The sequence below is a fragment of the Triticum dicoccoides genome, chromosome 1A (assembly GCF_002162155.2).
Source record: "Triticum dicoccoides isolate Atlit2015 ecotype Zavitan chromosome 1A, WEW_v2.0, whole genome shotgun sequence".
NCBI lineage: Eukaryota > Viridiplantae > Streptophyta > Magnoliopsida > Poales > Poaceae > Triticum > Triticum dicoccoides.
The window spans coordinates 524,839,949-524,849,499 of NC_041380.1; positions in this window are offsets into that span (position 1 = coordinate 524,839,949).

Below are 9,551 nucleotides of genomic sequence, written 5' to 3' on the forward strand. Positions count from 1 at the left end.
TAAAGATAAAGATATCAGGCTCGAGACGAGCCTGTAGCAATCCATCGATTTGGTGCCTCGTATCTGTTCCGCCGAGACTGCCGAAGTTAGCTATCCACGTATACATGCATGTGCTGCGGCTAAAGAATTGATCAAGCTGCTTGCCTGGTTGGTTGGCTAGGTTTGCACGTACGTACGTGTATTTGTCCTGGGCAATTTAGTCTAGCGATCAAAAGCCAACATACTCTGTAAGAAAATATAAGAATGTTTAGATTCTCCATAAAGAAATATAAGAGTGTTTAGATCATCACTACTATTGTTAAGTGAAACTTGTACTCTATAGAAGTGCAGTGATTCGGTGCTCAAACTCATCTGCATATAGTTAAAAAAGTTTAAAAAATCAAAATATTCTAAAATATTTTTACATGCTCAATAATTTATTGCGTGGCGTCCACTTTAATTTTTAATCATTTAGACATCTGAATAGCTCTCAGCAAAAAAATAAATCGGATTAGAACAATACATGAACAGTAAATATTTTTACATACCCTAAATTTGTCTTTTTTACCGAGAGCTATTCAAATGTCCAAATGATTTGAAAATTGAAGCGGACCTCGCGCACCAAATTATCTACCATGAATGGACAGCCTAGCCTTTGCGCCTTTCACGACCCTGCAAGCGACTTGATCTAGCGCACGCTGCCGGATCCTTTCTCTGCCGCCAATTCACCCGACCCTACCCCTGCTCCCATGCGGCGCCACAGCGTCGCACCAGGGTGTCCCCAGCCTCCCGTTTTCGCCCCTTCCCTCCCCCGCCAACAGTCTCCTCTCCACCGGCGGCGGCGACAACACCAGGGCAAAGCCCGAGCGGCTCGGTGGCGATGGCCTTCTCGCATGTCAGCTGCTAAAGATCGTTATGCAGTTCCGATCTTGATCTCCTCGGTGGTGATGGTGGATAATGACGGTTGGAGTGTGGTGGCGGGTCTTTAGCCGCACCGTCATGTGGCAGCGGTGGCCATGTTGCAGCCGCTCAACCTCCGGTTCAGCTTTGGATCACGGTGGCGCTCCTGGTCTTGATCTGCATTACGGGGCGGCGACTCTTGGCTTGGCGTTGGTGGTTATCTCCTCCGTCGGAGGTGGTCATCCTGAGGCTGAGTGGTCGGATATCGAGATCCGTCATCTAGTCCCGGCTGCGAGTTGGGGAGACATAGTTGTCAGTGAAAGCTGAGCCCACGGCAGACCATGGCGGCGTTCTGCGTCGTTACCTTGGTGAAGGCATCGTCGTGTAACTACTGTCGACCACTCGTGCTGCTGCGAGGAAAACTCTAGGATCTGGTCTTCTAGATCGGACGACAGCGGCATTGCGGCGTCGTTTCTCTCTTGAGAGCAACATTTGTGGAGCAGTGCTGGAAGACAACAACAGGAGGTGGAGCGGCTTTGTCTTGCACGGAGGTTTGGTGGAGATGGCAAGTCATGTCTGGCCGACAAGTGCTACGTTGTTTCATGCCTGTTCGGCAGATGCTACACACGATAGATCTGCCAGAGACTTCAAGCTGTGTCAGCTAGTGGTACCTGGCGGCATGATGCTGTGATGTACCGACAGCGACCACGACATGCTCAGCAATTTGCGTGCATGGAGGTGGTGCCGTTAGGCGCCATTGTGGCGTCGGTGGATGGCCAGTTGGACAAGGATGATGCGAATCTCTTTCCTGAAGATGGGTCAGCGGTTTGATTACCTTGGTGGCTTCTAAAACATATACATGTGGTGTACGCTTTAGGTTTGCTGCGCCAGTTATAGGTTGCGATATGTTATGCGGATGGATCGGCAACAAACCGGTTTTAGATATGGAGAGTGAGAGCACTCCACATTATCAAGTTAGTAAGTTTGAGCGGTGACTTTGGGTTACTCGACATATGTTCTTGACAGATCTTTGTTAAATAATTAATAAAGATGGTTGTATGCATCCATTAATGCAGAAGTCGGGCTTTTAACCTCCTTTTTCAGAAAAAAAAGTTTGCGACAAATGCTTGAGGCTTAGTAACAAGTCGATGTTGGTTTGCACTACTGTGGTTGTGTGCTTGTTTTGGTGCGCCGTGCTGACATAAAAAAACTTGTGACTGCTTGAAATCAAAGTGCCAGCTGAAGCTCCTTCAGATGGCTGATGAGAAAAATTGCTTAGCCGTCTTTGGAGGATTCTGATGAGCTTCTGACCTATGTAATAGCCTGCAGCTTTGTTTCATACAGATATACAAATTCTGCTTTTGCATTTCGAATCATAATGGAGATGGCCATGTTCCAACTTCCAAGACCAGGTCTGCATAGGTGCAGACAGAACCCCATGCATAAAACGAGATAATGAGATGAGAAAAATGTAAATGCAGACGCAGACGACAGTAAATGCATTAATGCCAACTCCAGCGCGTGACCCCATCTTGTTCGGGTGCGTCCGTTTGAGGTACAACGGACAAACCAAACGACCCAGCGCGCGGGCGCAAACGTACTTTTGTCCGTTTTCTGCCCGCTTTCGACCCCTCTCCGGTCCAAGTTTGGGCCGCTTTTAGGGTGAAACATGTTGGATATATGCCCTAGAGGCAATAATAAAATGGTTATTATTATATTTTCTTGTTCATGATAATTGTCTATTGTTCATGCTATAATTGTGTTATCCGGAAATTGTAATACATGTGTGAATACATAGACCACAACATGTCCCTAGTGAGCCTCTAGTTGACTAGCTCGTTGATCAATAGATGATTACGGTTTCCTAACCATGGACATTTGATGTCATTGATAACGGATCACATCATTAGGAGAATGATGTGATGGACAAGACCCAATCCTAAGCATAGCAAAAGATCGTGTAGTTCGTCTGCTAAAGCTTTTTTAATGTCAAGTATCTTTTTCCTTAGATCATGAGATTGTGCAACTCCCGGATACCGTAGGAGTACTTTGGGTGTGCCAAACATCACAAGGTAACTGGGTGGCTATAAAGGTACACGGCGGGTATCCCCGAAAGTATCTGTTGGGTTGGCACGAATCGAGATTGGGATTTGTCACTCCGTATGACGGAGAGGTATCTCTGGGCCCACTCGGTAGGACATCATCATTATGAGCTCAGTGTGATCAAGGAGTTGATCACGAGATGATGTGTTACGGAACGAGTAAAGAGATTTGCCGTAACGAGATTGAACAAGGTATCGGTATACCGACGATCGAATCTCGGGCAAGTGCTATACCAGTAGACAAAGGGAATCGTATACGGGATTGATTGAATCATTGACATCGTGGTTCATCCGATGAGATCATCGTGGAGCATGTGGGAGCCAACATGGGTATCCAAATCCCGTTGTTGGCTATTGACCGGAGAGATGTCCCAGTCATGTTTGCATGCCTCCCGAACCTGTAGGGTTTGCACACTTAAGGTTCAATGACGCTAGGGTTATAGGGAATAGATGTACGTGGTTACCGAATGTTGTTCGGAGTCCCGGATGTGATCCCGGACGTCACGAGGAGTTCCGGAATGGTCTGGAGGTAAAGATTTATATATGGGAAGTCCAGTTTCAGTCACCGGAAAGGTTTCAGGGTTTATCAGTATTGTACCGGGACCACCGAAGGGGTTCCGGGGGTCTACCGGGAGGGTCCACCTGCCCCAAAGGACCTAATGGGCTGTAGTTGGGTGGGAACCAGCCCCTTAGTGGGCTGGTGCGCCCCACCCCAAGGGCCCAAGGCGCCTAGGGTTGGAAACCCTAGGGGGGCGCTGCCCCCCCCCCGGGGCGGGCGCCCCCCTAGTTGGAAACCCTAAGGGGGCCGCTGCCCCCCCTCTAGATGGATCTAGGGGGCCGGCCCCCTCTCCCCTTCCCCCTATGAATAGTGGGGGTGGGAGGGCAACTGCACCCCTTCTCCTAGCGCAACCCTACCCCTATCCATCCTCATCTCTAGCAGTGCTTGGCGTAGCCCTGCTGGAGTGCTACGCTCCTCCACCACCACCATGCCATCGTGCTGTTGCTGGACGGAGTCTTCCCCAACCTCTTCCTCTCTCCTTGCTGGATCAAGGCGTGGGAGACGTCACCGGGCTGCACGTGTGTTGAATGCGGAGGCACCGTTGTTCGGTGCTTAGGTCGGAATCAGCCACGATCTGAATCGCTTTGTGTATGACTCCACCGACCACGTTCTTGCAACGCTTCCGCATCACGATCTTCAAAGGTATGAAGATGCACTCCCCTCTCATTGCTAGTAAACTCCATAGATTGATCTTGGTGATGCGTAGAAATTTTTTAATTTCTGCAACGATCCCCAACAGTGGCATCATGAGCTAGGTCTATGCATAGTTTCTATGCACGAGTAGAACACAAGTTGTTGTGGGCGTTGATTTTGTCAATTTACTTGACGTTACTAGTCTTATCTTGATTCGGCGGCATCGTGGGATGGAGCGGCCCGGACCGACCTTACACGTACGCTTACGTGAGACTGGTTCCACCGACTGACATGCACTAGTTGCATAAGGTGGCTAGCAGGTGTCTGTCTCTCCCACTTTAGTCGGATCGGATTTGATCAAACGGGTCCTTATGAAGGGTAAATAGAAATTGACATATCACATTGTGGTTTTGGCGTAGGTAATAAACGTTCTTGCTAGAAACCTATAGCAGCCACGTAAAAATTTGCAACAACAATTAGAGGACATCTAACTTGTTCTTGCAGCATATGCCGTGTGATGTGATATGGCCAAAAGGATGTGATGAATGATATATGTGATGTATGAGATTGATCATGTTCTTTTAATAGGAATCACGACTTGCATGTCGATGAGTATGACAATCGGTAGGAGCCATAGGAGTTGTCTTAATTTATTGTATGACCTGCGTGACAATGAAAATGCCATGTAATTACTTTACTTTATTGCTAACCGTTAGCTATAGTAGTAGAAGTAATAGTTGGCGAGACAACTTCATGAAGACACGATGATGGAGATCATGGTGTCATGCCGGTGACGATGATGATCATGGCGCCCCGAAGATGGAGATCAAAAGGAGCAAAATGATATTGGCCATATCATGTCACTATTTGATTGCATGTGATGTTTATCATGGTTTTACATCTTATTTGCTTAGAACGACGGTAGCATAAATAAGATGATCCCTCATTAAAATATCAAGAATTGTCTCCCCCCTAACTATGCACCATTGCTAAGGTCTGTTGTTCCGAAGCACCACGCGATGATCGGGTGTGATAGGTTCTAACGTTCGCATACAACGGGTGTAAGCCAGATTTACACACACAATACACTTAGGTTGACTTGACGAGCCTAGCATGTACAAACATGGCCTCGGAACACGGAAGACCGAAAGGTCGAACATGAGTCGTATAGAAGATACGATCAACATGAAGATGTTCACCGATGATGACTAGTCCGTCTCACGTGATGATCAGACACGGCCTAGTTGACTCGGATCATGTATCACTTAGATGACTAGAGGGATGTCTATCTGAGTGGGAGTTCATTAAATAATTTGATTAGATGAACTTAATTATCATGAACATAGTCTAAAACTTTGCAATATGTCTTGTAGATCAAATGGCCTACGCTAATGTTGCCCTCAACTTCAACACGTTCCTAGAGAAAACCAAGCTGAAAGACGATGGTAGCAACTACACGGACTGGGTCCGTAACCCGAGGATTATCCTCATAGCTGCCAAGAAAGCATGTGTCCTTGAAGCACCGCTAGGTGATGCACCTGTTTTCCCAGCAACTCAAGACGTTATGAACGCCTGGCAGTCGTGTAGTGATGATTACTCCCTGGTTTAGTGCGGCATGCTTTACAGCTTAGAACCGGGGCTCCAAAAGCGTTTTGAACAGATGGAGCATATGAGATGTTCCAAGAGCTGAAAATGGTTTTCCAAGCTCATGCTCGGGTCGAGAGATATGAAGTCTCCGGCAAGTTCTACAGTTGTAAGATGGAGAAGAATAGTTCTGTCAGCGAGCACATACTCAAAATGTCTGGGTTGCACAACCGCTTATCTTAGCTAGGAGTTAATCTCCCGGATGATGCGGTTGTTGACCGAATCCTTCAGTCGCTCCCACCTAGCTACAAGAGCTTTGTGATGAACTTCAATATGCAGGGGATGGAAAAGACCATTCCTGAGGTATATTCAATGCTAAAATCAGCGGAGGCGGAGATCAAAAAGGAACATCAAGTGTTGATGGTGAATAAAACCACTAAGTTCAAGAAAGGCAAGGGTAAGAAGAACTTAAAGAAGGACGGCAAGGGAGTTGGCGCGCCCGGTAAGCTAGCTGCCGGGAAGAAGCCAAAGAATGGACCCAAGTCTGAGACTGAGTGCTTTTATTGCAAGGGAAACGGTCACTGGAAGCGGAACTGCCCCAAGTACTTAGCGGATAAGAAGGCCGGCAATACCAAAGGTATATGTGATATACATGTTATTGATGTGTTCCTAACCAGCGCTCGTAGTAGCTCCAGGGTATTTGATACCGGTGCGGTTATTCATATTTGTAACTCAAAACAGGAGCTGCGGAATAAGCGGAGACTGGCGAAGGACGAGGTGACGATGCGCGTCGGGAATGGTTCCAAGGTCGATGTGATCGCCGTCGGCACGCTGCCTCTACATTTACCTACGGGATTAGTTTTAAACCTCAATAATTGTTATTTAGTACTAGCTTTGAGCATGAACATTGTATCTGGATCTCGTTTAATGTGAGATGGCTACTCATTTAAATCTGAGAATAATGGTTGTTCCATTTATTTGAGAGATATGTTTTATGGTCATGCCCCGCTGGTCAATGGTTTATTCTTGTTTAATCTCGAATGTGATGTTACACATATTCATAGTGTGAATGTCACAAGATGTAAGGTTGATAATGATAGTCCCACATACTTGTGGCACTGCCGCCTTGGTCATATTGGTGTCAAACGCATGAAGAAACTCCATGCAAATGGACTTTTGGAGTCTCTTGATTATGAATCATTTGACACGTGCGAACCATGCCTCATCGGCAAAATGACCAAGACTCCGTTCTCCGGAACAATGGAGCGAGCAACCAATTATTGGAAATCATACATACTGATGTGTGCGGTCCAATGAGCGTTGAGGCTCACGGTGGTTATCGTTATGTTCTCACTCTCACTAATGACTTAAGTAGATATGGGTATGTCTACTTAATGAAACATAAGTCTGAGACCTTTGAAAAGTTTAAGGAATTTCAGAGTGAGGTTGAGAATCAACGTGACAGGAAAATCAAGTTCTTACGATCAGATCGTGGGGGAGAATATTTGAGTCATGAATTTGGCACACACTTAAGGAAATGTGGAATTGTTTCACAACTCACGCCGCCTGGAACACCTCAGCGTAATGGTGTGTCCGAACGTCGAAATCGCACTCTATTGGATATGGTGTGATCCATGATGTAACATCCACGATGCGGCTATATCTCCCACGTGTCGGAGCACGACTTAGAGGCATAACCGCATTGTAGGCAATGTCGCAAGAGGGGTAATATTTACACATCGCATGTACTGAAAGAGAAAAGAGGTACATAGTTGGCTTACAATCGCCACTTCACACAATACATGAATAAATCATTACATCATCCAGATACAATCAAGGTCTGACTACGGAACCAAAATAAAAGAAGACCACCCCTAATGCTACAGATCCCTGATCGCCCCGACTGGGCTCCACTACTGATCAACTAGAAACGAAACAACACAATGAACACGATCTTCATCGAGCTCCTCCTTGAGCTCGGCTGCGGCATCTGCACTGGTATCATCGGCACCTGCAACTGTTTGAAGTAATCTGTGAGTCACGGGGACTCAGCAATCTCACACCCGGGAGATCAAGACTATTTAAGCTTATGGGTAGGAAAAGGTAGTGAGGTGGAGCTGCAGCAAGCACTAGCATATATGGTGGCTAACTTACGCAAAAGAGAGCGAGAAGAGAAGGCGAAGCACGTTCGCAAACTAGAAGTGATCAAGAAGTGATCCTAAAACTACTTACGTTCAAGCATAACTCCAAAACCGTGTTCACTTTCCGAACCCCGCTGAGAAGAGACCATCACGGCTACACACGCGGTTGATGCATTTTAATTAAGTTAAGTTTTCTAGGTTTTCTACAACCGGACATTAACAAATTCTCATCTGCCCATAACCGCGGGCACGGCTTTCGAAAGATCAAATCCCTGTAGGAGTGTCCCAACTTAGCCCATCACAAGCTCTCACGGTCAACGAAGGATATTCCTTCTCCCAGGAAGACCCGATCAGGCTCGGAATCCCGGTTACAAGACATCTCGACAATGGTAAAACAAGACCAGCAAGACCGCCCGATGCGCCGACATCCTGATAGGAGCTGCACATATCTCGTTCTCAGGGCAACACCGGATGAACACTACGTACAGCTAAAACCAGCCCTCAAGTTTCGCCGAGGTGGCGCCGCAAGAGGCTCTGTTTTGGACCAACACTTAGAGAAGCACTGGCCCGGGGGGTTAAATAAAGATGACCCTTGAGTCTGCAGAACCCAAGGGAAGGTGGTAGTTTGTTAGTGCAAATGGTAAAACCAAGGTTGGGCCTTGCTGGAGGAGTTTTATTCAAAGCGAACTGTCAAGGGGTTCCCATTATAACCCGACCGTGTAAGGAACGCAAAATCAAGAAATATAACACCGGTATGACGGAAACTAGGGCGACAAGAGTGGAACAAAACACCAGGCATAAGGCCGAGCCTTCCACCCTTTACCAAGTATATATATGCATTAATTAAATAAGAGATATTGTGATATCCCAACAAATATCCATGTTCCAACAAGGAACAAACTCCATCTTCACCTGCAACTAACAACGCTATAAGAGGGGCTAGGCAAAGCGGTAACATAGCCAATCAACGGTTTGCTAGGACAAGGTGGGTTAGAGGCTCATGGCAATATGGGAGGCATGATAAGCAAGTGGTAGGTATCGCAGCATAGGCATAGCAAAAGAGCGAGCATCTAGCAAGCAAAGATAGAAGTGATTTCGAGGGTATGGTCATCTTGCCTGAGATCCCGCAAGGAAGAAGAACGAGTCCATGAAGAAGGCAAACGGACGTAGTCGAACGAATCCTCACAACACGACGTTATTGGAACCAACCCGAAGAAGCAACACCGAAAAGGAGCAAACAACATAGTAAACAACCAACACATGAACATGGCATGATGCACAATCAAGTTTGATGCATGTCCGGTTTAATGAAGCATGGCATGGCAAAGTGCACAAACAACCCTACAAATTAAGGGGAGCTCAAAGTGCAACTCCGTTGCATATTGACGAAACACCACGTGAACTTATTTAGTACGATCTTGTTTATGTACCCAACAATATTAAATGTTGTTAAACATGGAAGAGGGTGAAGCAAAGTAAAATTACCTATCTAGTCAAGTTTAAATGAGGCCGGAAACAACGAACAACAATTCCAGAAAATCCTCATATGCATATATTAGGTTTGGTATTGTTCTGCCCTAAACCGTATTTTATAGTTGTTAAACATGCAAAGTGATGCCACCAAGTTAAACTAGGCATTTTTCTACCCCATTT